General features: G+C 48.1%; 1 protein-coding gene and 1 long non-coding RNA gene across 2 annotated transcripts in view; one reads left to right on the top strand and one right to left on the bottom strand.

Moving 5' to 3' along the window:
• Nucleotides 1-15,368, top strand: part of CUNH4orf45 (chromosome unknown C4orf45 homolog) — an 84,456-nt gene that overhangs the window by 56,461 nt on the left and 12,627 nt on the right. The gene's annotated exons all lie outside the window — the stretch shown is intronic.
• On the bottom strand, nucleotides 9,011-12,293 carry LOC109309711. The gene is made up of 2 exons (XR_002101012.1): nucleotides 12,019-12,293; nucleotides 9,011-11,492 (listed from the first exon to the last, which is right to left on the bottom strand). It is a non-coding gene; the product is annotated as an uncharacterized LOC109309711 (long non-coding RNA).

Raw genomic sequence — 15,368 nt, 5'->3', positions numbered from 1 at the left:
TCTGCCCTGTTGTCCCCGGATCATGCAGGTGGCCCTCCTCTGGACCCTCTCCATGTTGTCCATATCCCTCCTAAAGTGGGGCGCACAGAACTGGACACAGTACTCCAGCTGTAGGCTGACCAGTGTCATGTAGAGGGGGAGGATCGCCTCCTTGGCCCTGCTTGAGATGCACCTGTGGATTCATGACAAGGTGACATTGTTGGCCCATGTTCATCTTGGAGTCAATGACTCCAAGATCCCTTTCTGCCTCTGTGCTCTCAAGAAGGGAGTTTCCCATCTTATAAGTGTGCTGCTGGTTACTACTGCCCAAGTGTAGCACCCTGCACTTGTCAGTATTGAAATGCATCCTGTTTTTGTTAGCCTACCCCTGTAACCTATCCAGGTCTTGCTGCAGTCTTTCCCTCGCTACTAGCATGCTCACCTTACCCCAAATTTTGGTATCATCCACAAATTTAAACAGGTTGCTTTTCACCCCATCGTCCAAGTTGCTGATAAAGAAATTGAATAGCGCAGGCCCAAGGACCGAGCCCTGGGGGACTCCGCTGCCCACCTCTCCCCAGGTCGAATATGGCCCGTCCACCACCACCCTCTGAGGTTCTGAGTATGACCCTTCAGCCAATCTGCGATCCATCTGACTGTGTAGGCATCAGTGCCACAGTCGTTTAGTTTTTTTAATGAGGATGGGGTGGGAGACAGTGTCAAAGGCCTTGCTGAAGTCCAGAAAGACTATGTCCACGGCGACACCTGCATCCAACGCTTTTGTGACCTGATCATAAAAGGCAATCAGGTTGGTCTGACATGACCTTCCCCTAATGAAACCATGCTGGTTGCCCTTGAGCATCATCCCTGAAGCTGGCCCATTGCAGATGTGTTCCATGATGATCTTCTCAAAGAGTTTCCCTAGGATTGAGGTAAGACTGACGGGCCTATAGTTGCCCGGGTCCTCCTGCCTCCCTTTTTTAAAGCTGGAGACCACATTGGCTATCTTCCCATCATCTGGCACCTGGCCTGAGCACCACGAGCATTCGTAAAGCCATGCCAAGGGCCCCGCAATAACCCCTGCTAGCTCCCTCAACACCCTGGGGTGGAGAGCATCTGGACTCACTGATTTGAACACGTCCAGCCCCTCCAGAAGCTCTCTAACCTGGTCCTCCCCAACCTGAGGTCTGGAGGCATTCTCCTCGAGTCCGTCTTGCATCATTCTAGGGAAGTCCCAGTCCCTGCACAAGAAAATGGAGGTGAAGAATTGGTTAGAGGTCTGCTTTCTCCTCTGGCACAACCACCAGATTGCCCAGCATATCTTGCAGGGGCCCCACATTTCCTGATGCCTTCTTCATCCTCCCTATAAATTTGAAAAAGGACTTTTTATTATCTTTGATTTTGGATGCTAGCCCTAGATCTATGTCCACCTTAGCTTTCCTGACAGCCCCCCTACAGTCCCAAGCAGAGGATGTATACTCCTCTTTGGAGATAGCACCCCCCCTTCCACCGGTTGTATGCTGCCTTTTTGGCAATCAGGCATTCCCGTACACCTTTGGTGAGCCAGAGGGGCTTTTGGGCACTCTTGTCCCCCTTGGTTCTTGTTGGGATGGTCACCCCTTGGGCTCTGAGTATCGTCTCCTTAAGGAACGACCACTCATCTTGGGAACTGAGTTCCTCTGCTCTCAAGAACCCCAGCACCTCTCCCACTAGTCTCCTCAACTTGTTGAAGTTGGCCCTCCTAAAGTCTAGGGCTACTGTCTTGCTGTAGGCCCTTGACACCCTGCGCTGGATGGTGAATTCCAGCAAGTGATGATAGCTATCACTCAGGTGGTCAAGGACCTGGAGGCCCTTTACCAGGTTGTGGCCTGTGGCCAGGACCAGGTCCAACAGGGCATTTCCTCTGGTGGGACTGTGCACCTCCTGAATTAAGTGGAGGTCCTGTATCTTGGCCAGGAACCTCCTGGAATGGTACAACCTGTCTGACTGCTTCTCCCAGCATGTCTGGGTAATTTAAATCTCCCATGACAACTACATCCCTTGCCTTAAGTGCCTCTGCAAGCTGGCCTGAAAATTCCCCATCCAGATCCTCCCCTTGGTTGGGGGGTCTGTAGTAGACCCCCACCATTAAATCCCTCTCCCCACAACCCCCTTGCATCTTGACTCAGAGCACTTCAGCTTGCCCCTCCTCTGACCCCATTCTGTTGGCAGAGGATGTGTATTGCTCCTTGACATAGAGTGACACACTCCTGCCTTTCCTTCCTTCTCTATCCCGCCTGTAAAACCTATAGCCCCTAATGCTAACTGACCAGTCGTGGGATGAATCCCACGTTTCTGTAAGCCCTATTATGTCTGGGTCTGAACTGGTTATTCTGAGGGCGAGTTTCTCCTGTTTATTCCCTGTACTACAAGCATTGGTATATAGGCATTTAAGGCCTTGCATAGCTGCGTGTGCCACCCCCTGATTTGGAAGACTGTCTGCACCCCTGTTTCTTACCTGGGCACTCCTTGCATTTGTCACCTGTCTTGCTTGGGTGGTGTCTCCTTGTCTTCCTGTGGCCCCCTCCCCCGGCAAGGCTAGTTTAAAGCTCGCCATATGAGATTGGCCAACCTGGAAGAGAAGACACGCTTGCCTTTAGGAGAGAGGTGAAGCCCATCCCGCCCCAGCAAGTCCCCCGCACAAAAGCATGGGTCATTATCTAGGAACCCAAGGTCTGCCTGGTGGCACCAACTGCGTAAGCGCCAGTTGACTCCGCCAATGCAGGCCTCGTGTCACTGTCCCCACCAACTCACCGGAAGAAGAGACGAGAATACCACCTGCGCCCCCGTCTCCTTAAGCTTGTCCCCCAGAGCCTTGAATTCCTTCATAATGCGGTCAGGGTTGCCCCTGGCCATATCGTTCATTCCCACATGGATGACAATATTGCCAAGGCTTGTTATCATTTTCCCTTATTAAGTTTTTGTTCAGGTTCTTCAACTCTTTATTTACCTCTAGGCATTTTTCTCCATCCCTGGGTGAACCTAGGTTAAACCCCTCCTCACTAAGTTAGCAAGTCTCTACATGAAGGCACTTTTCCCTTCCTTTGTCAGGTGGCCCCTCTCTTCTTTCCCAGCAGTCCATCTTCCTGGAAGAACACCATATGGTCAAAGAAACCAAACCCTGGTGGCACACCACCTATGGAGTTGCATGTTGATCTCTAGGATGTGTCTGCTCCTAGTTGGTCCTTTACTAGACTGAAAGGATCAATGAAAACATCAGCTGGGCCCTCGTTCCATTACCCCTTGCACTCAGAGCCATGTAGTCACTTATGATCTGCTCAAGGTTATCCCTGCAAGTATAATTAGTGCCAATATAGATGAGCAACATGGAGTAGCAGAGGGCCAGATGAGTCTTGGCAACCTTTCTACGATGTCTTGGATGTGGGCTCCTGACAGACCTCCAGGTCAGACCAGCAGATGGATGCCTTCATGCTCTGCAGGATGGAATCTCCAACCAGCACCGCCCATTGTTTCCTTTGGTAGCAGTGGTGTTGATCCTCCCTCCCTTAGGGGTACTTAGCTTGGTGTCCCCTGCCACTAGAGTCAACTCCTTGCTCAGTGCCAGGGCTTCATACCTGTTCTCCAGATGGACAAACACAGTTCCAGAAAAGGAGTGCTGCCTGTTCCCAAAAGTGACAAGCTGCCAGCTTCCACCTTCTGGAGTACCTGTGTCTCCTGTTGTCCAGTGCCTTATCTGGCTGCCCCTTTTCCATGATGTTGGAGGTCTCTGGACTGAGTCGATGAAGACCTCATGCTCACAGATGCTTCTGAGCCTATCTACCACCTCCTGCACCTCCATTATCCAATTCCTGAGAGAAGCCACTAGGAGGCACTTCATACACCACAATCACTCCCACACCTGGCTATTCTTGGCAGGAACATGAAGGCTGTAATCCCAAAAAAACAGACCAAAACCTGGGCAGAAGCCTCAGTGGTCAGTGGCCATGCCTGGACAGAGCCCATAACAGGTGCAAGCAGAGGAAGGGGTGTCAGTGGCAGGAGCTTTGGCATTGGAATTGTATTTATTCCCCAGTGCAGAGCATCTCAAAGGCTAACTAACTTTTAAATTTGCCTAGGTTGGTTATAAGTATATGAAATTAGGTTTGAGGAAAGCTAGGGGGCACCAGCTGTGACATTGTGCAAAGCCTTATGTGGTGCAGAAGTGATCAAGTAGAACTCAGACATGGAATGAAGCAGACCTCTGCCAGATTTCATAGCTCTAAATCATTTTTATATCCTGCCTACATCAGCAGAGATTAAAAATTCTTGTTTCATACATTTTTAGTGGTTCCCCTCAATAGGGTTTCTTGGATTCTTAGCTCCCACATCCAAACACAGCTCCATACTCTTGCAATAGACTGCAGTCAGTTAGGTGAAGCAGCTCTCTTACTATGTTGGGACAGTGCTGGCATAATGGAACCTATAGTGTCTATTGAGATCAACTGATATTGAGGCAAATATCACCATGTTGCCCAGTCAGCCACCCACCAGGGGGTGAGAGATAGCTCCCTGCCCTCAGGAGCTGCCCGATACCGGGGCAGGCACTGCCACAGGAGCCTGTGCAGGGACTATGTCTCCCTACCCTGGCAGCAGGGAGCTCCAAGACCCCTGCTCTCAGTTTGTGATCATGGCTCCAAGACCCTTATCTCCCAGCCTGAGCTCCATGGACATGGGGCTTGGGCTGGGAGGCCTTCATCATCCAACCTGAGCCCCACAGTCATGAGTCTCAGGCTGGTCTCTCAACCCTTATCCCACATCCTTATCTCCCAGCCCCTGCTCCAAGATTGCAGTCTGGGAACAGCGGGGTCAGAGCTCCCTGCTGCCAAGGTGGGGGGGATATAGTCCTCATGCAGGCTCCTATGGCCCTGCAGTTGCAGAGCTGGTGCTGGGAGCTCCCTGCTGGTGGGGGCTGAGGAACTTGTTCCCTGCCCAGCTCCACAGGTGCAGAGCTGCGGGTGGGGGGGGAACAGGCTGAGGAGCTTGCTCTCTCCCAGCTCTGCAGCCTGTTCTCCCCTGCCCCCAACTCATGGAGCTGGGTGAGGAACAAACTCTCCAGCCCCATACCCTACATGCCCAGGAGGGGACAATGTTCCTCTGCCCCAGCAGCCAGGAGCTGCCAGACGCCAATCATGAAGCAGGGGCTTGGAACAAGCTCCCCAGTCCTTATTCCTTGGCCAGATTGGGGCCAGAGTAAATGCAGAGGCTGAGAGCTCCTTACATGGGGATAATTCCCTGCCCAGCCTGGAGCTGGGTAGGACCTGCTCCTGACTCGGATAGTTCCCCACCATCCTCAGGCTGTGCAGGGAAGCACATGCAGCCTGGAGATGTTTGGGGCTGTCCTGTTTCAGCTAGTCCCCAGCCTGCATAAGCTCCAGGCTGCATAAGCAGACTTTCCCATGCAGCCCAGGGCTGGTGGGGACCATCTCAGTCAGTGGCAGGTCCCAGCCCCACGCCCCAGTTAGGTGATCAAGGAACCTAGGTGATCAGGGGTAGGTCTCAGCCCCCTTCCTAATTCATTTGTGGGGTAGCTAGCAGCGAGCTAGCTGCTAGCTGTCCCACAAGCAGATCAGGGCAGGGGGCTGGGACCTGCACCTCCCCGCTGCTTTTCCCCAGCCCCATCCCCTGTTTGGGGAGCCAGAGATAGGAGTTCCCTGTTGATTGGACAGGGGGACAGTGTCCTTGCCGCAACAGCAGGCAGCCCCCAGAGCCAGGTGCTCCCCGCCAGCCCCTAGGCTAACACCAAGGGAGAGCCTGGAGCTCCCCCCTGGTGGCAGCAGTGGTCCATTGCAGGGCTGCAGGGAACTGAGTGCAAATCTTGTCCCCAATATCTGCGTGTGTAGATGCTTGCCCCAAAACCCTTACTCTGGATTAGTTTGCACCAGAGTAAATTTGGGCCAGAGTAAATGCATACATAGATGCACCATTATTTACTAAGCACTGCTTTTACTGGCCTAAGGAACACTTACCTATTTGGTGTTGATAGTCTTAGTTACAACTTTCTTTTCAATGTATTTCTAGAGGTCCTACTCTCCCTATGCCCCTAACCACTACAAACTCAATGAATATAGTACAGAGGTGCTCAATCCCCGACTCATGTCAAATCTAGCCTGTGGAACTATGTCACCTGGCCTGCAAGAGCTCCCAGGGGTCTGAAAATGTGGTGAAGGGGGAGCAGTAGCAGCAACTGCTGTCCCTCTGCTGCTAAATTTCTAGACCTGGGTGGGGTGGGCCATGGGCCAGAAAGTATGTTGGATCCATGTGTGGAGGGGTCCAATTTGGGCCCAATCTGGGGACATGGGGCTGGCCCTGGAAGGTAGTGCATGGATAAGGGAGGTGGTGTAGGGCCCAAACCTGGCTCACTAGGCTCAGTCTGGCTCATGGATCAGCCCTGAGCCTCCCATCCAGCCTGCGCACGGAAAAAAGATTGAACATCACTGGTGTAATACATCCTTCCCTTTTGTGTCCCAGGGTCACAGCAAGAGGGACTTCTAACTCCCTCAAACCATTACAACCTTAACTTGGATCTGGATCCCCGTCTTGAAGGAGACTGTCACAGGTTCCTTTCAGGTGCAATTCCTGGTACTCTCAACACCTTTCAGCAGGAAAGATAGCTCCCACACTCCAAATGGCTGGGTGTATAACCAGAACCTAGTGCCACCTACTAGAAACACAATGAGGGTTAAAGAACCTAGTGGCAAGAGACTGTATGAATCAGAAGCTCCTCAACTTCCTCGAGCTTAGTTAGGATTACAATTATGCTAACTACATTATGCTAGAGTCCCATGGTGACTAGAGCACGTAAGAAGACAGACTCAGGTGGTTAAAATCTGCTTTAATTAGTTGCCTGTGAGAATGCCTGTGGGGAAAATGAACAGAAACCAATAGAAACCAATAGAATAGAAACCCCACAGAAACCAATAGAAACTAAGACTACTAAGTCTCAAACCTATGGCTCTGCCAGAACTGCAGCTACTTTGAAACTGTCACAGCATTTTACATATAATACAGAGAGGACTGGTTTAAAAGGTAAATTAATTGGGTAGCCATCCCACAGAACATTTATACTGATGTAGCCAGCTACATTGTAGGTTGTGCTCTGGTTTTTCCAAGTCAGGAGGCATTGTGCCTTTTCTCTTTCCTTGGTATTTGCAATTTTCCCACGCTTAGAGTGGGCCTGTGGTTACAGTACCCTGTACCATTCATGTACCTTGTAACCAACATGTCCAACTAAGGCATCACTTAATTTTAACAGTAGGAAAAAGTAGTTCAAATCCTTTGCTCCAAGATGTAGTGAACATGCCTGACTGTTTTGCCAAAAGATCTATTACTGTTCACGTAAACAGGCCTAACTTTTTCAGATGTCCAGAAGGAGCTTTTGTCAGTCTGAATACCTCCCTAAGGACAACCTTGACATTTACCCCCTTGTTGAAGGAAGGCACTTCTACATGAGATGCTAAATGCACAGTAGACTAATTCTTCTGCACACTAGCGTGGCAGGCAAAAACTGTGCTAATGCTCAGTAGCACTAGTCTACTGAGCATTAGCGTCACAAAAAACTGTGTGCAATAGTGCTACTGTGCATTGTTGTACTGCTATTACAGGTACTAAGCTTAATACACTGTAATTACAGTGCATTAATGAATGTGTAGACATGCTTGGAGAGTCTTTTTTTAAGCCAGACAAAAATGCTGCTGTTTGTCTGGTTCCCACCTTGGCCCTATGTGACAGGAGTTTTATAACCTTCTATTTTATCACCTTCCCTTGTATTCCCTTTAGATAAATCACCCTGTTCCCACTGTAAACATCCCAAGAGCCAGCTCACTTATTTCTTATAAACTAGAAAGCAGCTCCACACCCACAGTATTCTGGTTCTATACTGAAGTATAACTATTCCACAGAGGGATGTTGCTCACAAATCCCTGTAAGTGGAAGTGTGTAAGACCAACTCATGTCTAAGACCAGTTTCCATGGAGCATCACACGAGTTGTCTGTTTATGGTAAGCTCCTCTGGGACTTTTGGATAGGGTGGGATGTACATCTAATACATAAATCATCAGGCTAACATTGACAGTCTGTTCTTTCCATGTCTGCCTTTAAAAACTCCCTGCTACCTCATGCAGAACTATAAAAACCCGTTTAGGGGAAAGTTTTGTCTTTCACTTCACCTCTTATAGCCCTAAAAACCAGATGTTTGCTCTCTGGGGGGTGGGGGTGTCAGCTGCTCCTGTGGTTTATTTCTCAATTAAATGGTTTTCACCAATTTGTCATTAGTGGTCTTTTCATCTTTTTGGAAAATCATGATAAAAAGAATCCCAAGCAAAAAGAATAAGTATGGAGGAAATATAGATAGCTGGAAAACAGAAATATTTCTGCAGTGGCATCCATGTGGTAAATGGATTAGCAAAGCCTTTACTCCATTATAGTTTAAATTACAATGGTGACAGGTATCAAAAAAGCATGATGCAGCTCCTATGAGCTTTCCCCTCTTCTGGGGCAGAAAACAAGGATAAAGGCAAATACTTTTTGGGTGCCAAATAGTGGCCATCAACTATGTTGTCGTATATGAACCTATTCATTGTTTTATGTAGGGCAGCATTGACAGTAGCTTGGTCAGACCAGACCTGTAAGATGAAGGGGGATTAAACCTGCCCTGTCAGTCTCCCTGTCGATCTTGGGCAGGTCAGTGACTTTCTCTATAACCATACGCATAAAATGGAATAGCAGTACCTCCTGAACCCACAGGTGCAAGAATAAACCCATTGAGACAGAGATCCCTAAACACCCCACCACAGGAAATTTGCCGTCTTGTACCTCCCTTCCTCCCCTCATACTTCAGCCACTGCTACCACTTCCCTCCCACTCTGCTACTTCAGCCACCACCCCTTCCCTCACCACTACTTGCCACCAATCCCATCACCAGTGGCAATCACTGGCAGGGAAATCAATAATAGTGGCTGATGTAGGGGCTCACTGGCATTCGATTGATCACATCTGTAATTTAGATAAAATGCCTTTATTAAATCCATAAGTCAGTAGTAGTTATACAGTTACTTTAAATGTACACTAAACTATTATATGAAACTATTAACTACATGTTAGACAGAAACATTACAATATGTAGTAATAGGAGCCTAGTAAGATCGTTAAAAGCACTGATCAAGTACTTACAATAAGGCTCAGCCAATAAAAGCTAATACTGGTAGGCTCTAACACAGCTTCACCTGCCATTAGCAAAGAAGACTCCTGGAAACTGCACAGGACCCAAAGGAGGGTTTTCAAGTTGATATGGGGGACAGGGTCACATGCCAACAGGTGAAGGAGACTGGGAAAAACACAGGTGAGCAAACATGAAGGTACATACATTTAGAATATATGCAACAGACAATACCAATGACTTGGTGATAAAACCCTGCAGGGACAGAGAGCAAGATAACAAAACTGGGAACATCAGCAATGTAATGAAATACACTGAAGAAACTTAAGCCCCCCCTTAACTTGAGGGGGGCTCTCAAACCAGGCTTTAGTCTCACACAACACTCAACTACTGTGTATGCAGACTCCCCATCTGAGCCCTGCTGCTGTGGCTTGTAATCAGTCCTGCTGCAGCTCCTGCGTCTCAACGTGCCTCTCACCAGCTTCTGCTTCGCTCTCTCTCTCTTCCCCACACTGAACCATTTCTTGGCATGCAACCCCAGCTCCCCCTCTGCTTCCTTACTTTTTCCCCAGCAGCCTACTGGGAACAGTAGTTCCTGCTGCAACATTGCAGTCCATTATATCCCCCCGCTTCACTGCATGCACCCCCACATCCAACCCAATTCACACCACCTAATTGCTAAACCACCTGAGAGGTTTCCAATTCCTTGGTGGCCTACCTGTGGACTCAGGATCGGGCACCTTCCTCAGCGTGGGTAGGTGTTGGGTACTCTAAAGTGTACTCATCCCTGGTCTCACCCCCTGTACTCATCCATCCTCACTAGCCCTGTCTCTGTCAGGCCATGGATCTTCACTACATCCTTGGATTTGCAAGCACCCTCTGGCAGCACCTTGTTGGGCCTATTTGGGACTCTGTTGGCAACAGTTTGGTTGTGCAGTCCCTAGAGACATCCTGGTGGTTGACAGGCAGGCCTCCCTAGTACCCTTGCCAGACTAAGGTCTCTGTTCCCCATGGCTTTATTTTGTTACAGTGCACTACTGATGTCTGTCCATGACACCCACTCGCTAGCTCATGAAGTGCCTCATATAACTTCTTAATGATAGTATAGGGGCCACTAAAACTTTTGTAATTTTTGGCAATGCACACACCTCCTGGACCAACTCATACCCACACCAATACCTCTGGTTTGTAAAACTGTCCAGTGACCCTGAGGTCATAGGACTCCTTTTATTTTTGTGTGGCTGCAGCCTAATGTTTCTGAACAGCTTAGCTAACTGAACTGAGGTCTCTTGCCACCTTTGCAATGTATTTCGAAAGGTTGTTAAATTCTGACACATTTATCCCTGAGATAACATCAATAGGGAGGCAGATCTCCTGTTCAAATAACACCACATTTGGTATATCATAATGTAAGTCAGTACCTTCATCCTTCATTTCATATTGTCCAACTGTCTTTGATCAGATTGGACAGCATGTCAACCAAGGTACAGTTAAACCATTCCATCAGTCCATCAGATTGGGGGTGATATGGGGTTGGGTGGGTTTTGTTGATCTCTAAAAGGTTGCAGATCTGGGTGGCTGAAAAAGCTGAGATTTGAAATTTCTCTTTTGGTCAATGTAGAAGGAGCAGGACATGCCATGATAGGACACAAACCTCTCAATGAAAACCTTCACCAGTTTGAGCCTCCAGGAGTGGGTATGCTTCCACCCACTTGGAGAAGTAGTCATCCATAACCAAGACATACTTGTTGCCCTGTGGTATTACTGGTAGGGGACCCAGGATATCCATAGCTATCCTTTCCAGAGGTCATCTGGCCTGTGTGGAGACTATGGAAGCCCCGGGGCCACTCTTCATTCCCTTGTGTGCATGGATGCCTCACATGATCCACACTCATGATCAGTCTGACAGATTTCCTCCAACCCAATCAGAAGCATCAGGACTAAATCTTGTGAGAGATTTTTAATTATGCCTAAATACCCTCTGTGTTAATAGGGCTTTCAAAATGGTGGGTATTTCTCTCTTAGATACCACTATTTGGACAAGTCCAGGTTTGTGCACCAACCCTGGAAGTGTTCACATCAGAACTCCTTGTTGCATGTGTAGCTCTGACCACGCAGCCTGGTCCTACTTTTGACACGAGTGACACCCAGCTTCAGGGAACTCTTTGCTATTACTTTACTTCCACACTATTAACTTCCCAATGTCAGCATCCTTCCATTGTTTTTCACCCCAATCTGCTAATTCTCTGACTGCCCCCGAGTCCTTCATTGGTTTATTCTACTCCGTCTCTTCTATGGATAAGGGCTGTTCCCTTGCCACCTCCGCTTTTGGTTCAGCCTCAGCAGGGGGTCTACAGGGCATCAGCATTTTGGTGCTGCTGTCCAGGACAATGCACTATTCCATAGTAAAACTTGGCTAGTTGTTCCAATCACCTAGCCAATTGTCCCTCGGGTTGCTGAAAGTTGTATAGCTAGAGTGCACCATGGTCGATTCATGTGAAGCGTCTCCCAAACAGAAAATGTCAAATGTGCCTGGTAAAGATCGCTACAGCCAGCAATTCTTTTCTCATGCTGGCATATGGATGCTCTTCTTTGTTCGGGGATTGGCTTGCATAGCCTATCACTTTCTCCTGGCTTCCTTCCACTTGTGACAGAACAGCTGTAGTGCCAAAGTCACTCACATTGGTGTCCAACAGGAAAGGTAACTGAGGTCAGGGTATGCTAAGGTGGGGGGTGACACTAACCTTTAGTTCAAGAAAGGCATCCCGACATCCCTTCGTTCAGGTGAACTTCGCCTTACTAGAGAGCTTATGTAAGGGTCTCATGATGGTGGCAAAACTTGTCACAATGCTGCTATAATAGGAGGCTAGCCCCCCAGTGCTAAACAGCTCCTTTACATTATGGGGTATTGGCCAGGTTTCAACAGCCTCCACCTTCTCTAACTTTGGGCCTAGCTCCCCCGTGGAGATCAGGTGTCCCAAGAAGTTACTTCCTTGCAGAAAAGCTGGCATTTGGTAGGTTTAATTTTTAAATGGCCTCTTTCAGCCTCTTAAGCACTGCTTCCAACTTCTGCAAATGTTCCTGAAAAGTTCGGCCTATTACCATGGTATCTTCCAAGCGACCACGATATCTACGTCTCCAAAATGTCCTGGGGGCATTGCATAGCCTGAAAGGCATAATATTAAATTGAAAAAGGCCCTTCCTAACACAAAAGGCGGTCTTGGCTTGGTCCTCCAGGCGCTCTTCCACCTGCTAGTATGTATTAGCCAAACTGAGAGCTGAGAACTATTGGACCTAGGCCAAGAGGTCTAGCATGTCAATCTGAGGTAAAGGATAAGCATCCTTAACAGTGGCATTATTCAGCCGGCAATAGTCCTCATGGACCTACATGCCTCCTCCATTCTTCTGCACCAACACCACAGGGGAGACCCAGGGGCTAACAGTGGGCAGGCTGAGGCCTCTTTCTTCCATCTCTTGCAGCTGTTGGTCAAATGCCATCTGGAAGTGGATGGGAACCCACCTAGAGCCTTGTTTGATCGGTCTGGCACCATGTTTATCTAGTGGTTTGTCAGGCCTGTATGGCCCAGATCATGGTCCTCCAGGCTGAGTGCATATCGGTGTGCTGCAGTAAGACTTCCTGCAGTTTTTCAGGTTCCAAGCCATGACGGCTTAATCTGAATTCTTGGTCCAACTTCCCTACCATCCATTGGAGGTTATCGCTCTGATCTCCAAGATGCTGGTATTTTTTTTAATTCAGTGCCCTTATGGAAACTGGCCTCTGTGGTCTGGGGTCTTTCTGCAGAATGGCCACCCTAGTCTCAAGTGTCCCAAGTATGGTGCCTTGGTATGCAATCTGAGGCTCCACTGATAAATTGGCAATACGCTCTGGGATTTTGCCCCTGTGGCTTTTACCCACTGCAGTTCCCACTAGGAATCCCAATCCTTAATTAGGCTTGGGTTCAAATAAACCCTCCTCGTCTCCGCAGCACCATCTCTTCAGTTTGCCATTGATCATTGCCTCCCTTCATAGAGGAATTGTTAAAATTCTTTTCTACCATGACATCACATAACTTCACTTTACCATCTGTGGTACACAGGGGGAAACTCCTTCCCAGAAAAAAGCAGAAATAATCAGCAAAGTTCTGTAATTTCTGTAAAAAGTAATCTGTGATTTCTTTACAAGGCGTCTTGGATGGCATCCTTGGTTATGGGAAATATGCACGGCAGCTGCAAATCTTAGAAGTCGACAGGTGCAGTCCACTCTCCCTGTAATAGAGACAGGAATTTCAGTTTAGTAGCCTCATCCCATCCATTTAACTCAGCTGCCATTTCAGACTGGTCATGCCAGTCATCCCAGTCTTGGTGTTCCCTATTAAATGGTGCTGAGTTAAATATTGGCCTTGAGGCATTAGGATGGGGGTGGTACATTTCCCTGCCCTGGGATGCTCATCTTTCCTACATGAATGTCTGTAAAATAGCAAACGTGCACACTACAACCATTTGCTCTGCACCTTATGGGCTGTGCCAACTGGTGCCGCCAATTGTAACGAACCCCAGAAACTGCACAGGAGCCAAAAGAAAGGATCTCAGACATATAGAGGGATAGATTCACAGGCCAATGGGCTAAGCAGAGTAGGAAACACACAGGCGAGCAAGCATTAAGATACATATGCTTAGAATACATAACAGACGATAATAATGACTCAATGATAAAACCCTTCAGGGACAGCAGGTAGCTAGATAACATAAAAGGGAACATTAACAACGTAATGCGATACACTGAAGAAATCTCGAGCCCTCCCTTAACTTGCAGGGGCTCTCAAACAAGTCTTTAGTCTCATACAAAACTCAGTTACCACATACATGGGCTCCCTGAGCCCCACTGCTGTGGCTTGCAGTCAGCCCCACTGCAGCTCCTGGGTCTCAGCATACGTCTTGCTGGCAGATGCTGCTTCTCTCTCTTCACACCCCCATTTCCTCCAGCCATTTCTGCCTCCACTTCCTTCTCTTTTCCCCAGCAGCCTGTTGGGAACAGTAGTTCCTGCCATGACATTACAGCCCATTACACCCTCTTTCTTGATCATTTTATGCCCCTATATTATTGCATCACATTTCCTTTTGGAGTTCTAGAAAGTACTCGGACCCAGCTGGAAACATCACACAGACACACACACTTACCATGCCTTTCCCACATGACAGCAAAACTTAATTTGCCCATTCTTGATGAGTTTTGCTCTAGACCTCTTGGGGCTAATGTCTGACGTTGGAGTCTGGCACCATTTTACCCATCTTTCCCCCTGCATTAACATGTCTATAGCACTTGCACTTCTTTCTTATGTCAGCATTTTCAGCGTTTCACTCTGCCTGTCTCTCAATTCATAGATTCCTGGAATTGTCATGCCCAGACCCTTCCAAAACATCCCATCACCCATTTCATGACATTTCATGATACCTACAGGAGGCTTAAGAAAAAAAAAAAATCTTCAGTGAGGGAAGTGGCAGTAGTTGAAGTAGGCAGGAAGCTGCTGATTGCTGCCATAGTTTGCATGCATCCCCTTAACAACCTTTTTGTGCCTAGTTTGGGAAGGACTCTGAGGCACTATTTTACAATGTTGGAGCCCAAGTCTTCTCTAAAACATTCATTGTACTAAGCATGAAGAGCCATGTTAGCCAAGATGAACTGAGCACACCCTCACACACTGCATGGAAAAGAACAAGCAGTAGACTGTGCCATGACAACTAGCTATCTTAGGGGGTATTGAATGCAAAGTGTATTGAACCCCCTAGGGTTTAGTCAGGCCTACTTGATCACAGCTTGAGTCCTCTTCTCTGGCTACAGCAATGGCAATCAGTGACCCAATACCCTCCTTAAACAAAGTATTATTTGTTTGGAACAAGAGTTTCAGAGGAAATGAGTGGGGAACAGGAGCACGTGTAGTTTGCTCCCAAGGCATGCTTAGGTAACTGAGCTAACTGTAAAGGTAATTCGTTTGGATACCGGACAAGCTTTGACAGCAAGGAGCTCAGTGTAGGATAATCTTCAAGTATTTCTTCTCAGCAGGCTAGAATAGACGCAGGAGGATTGTTGCAGATGACAGCTTGTTCTGGTGTCTTCCTTGCTATGTTTGGGTGTTCTCTGGGAAGCCATTTAGTATCCTCACATAGACTTAGCTGAATTCAGGTGTTATAAATTGTT

The sequence above is a fragment of the Crocodylus porosus genome, unplaced genomic scaffold (genome assembly GCF_001723895.1).
Source record: "Crocodylus porosus isolate Cpor-Errol unplaced genomic scaffold, CroPor_comp1, whole genome shotgun sequence".
NCBI classification, from domain to species: domain Eukaryota; kingdom Metazoa; phylum Chordata; order Crocodylia; family Crocodylidae; genus Crocodylus; species Crocodylus porosus.
This window is presented reverse-complemented; position numbering and strand designations above follow the sequence as displayed.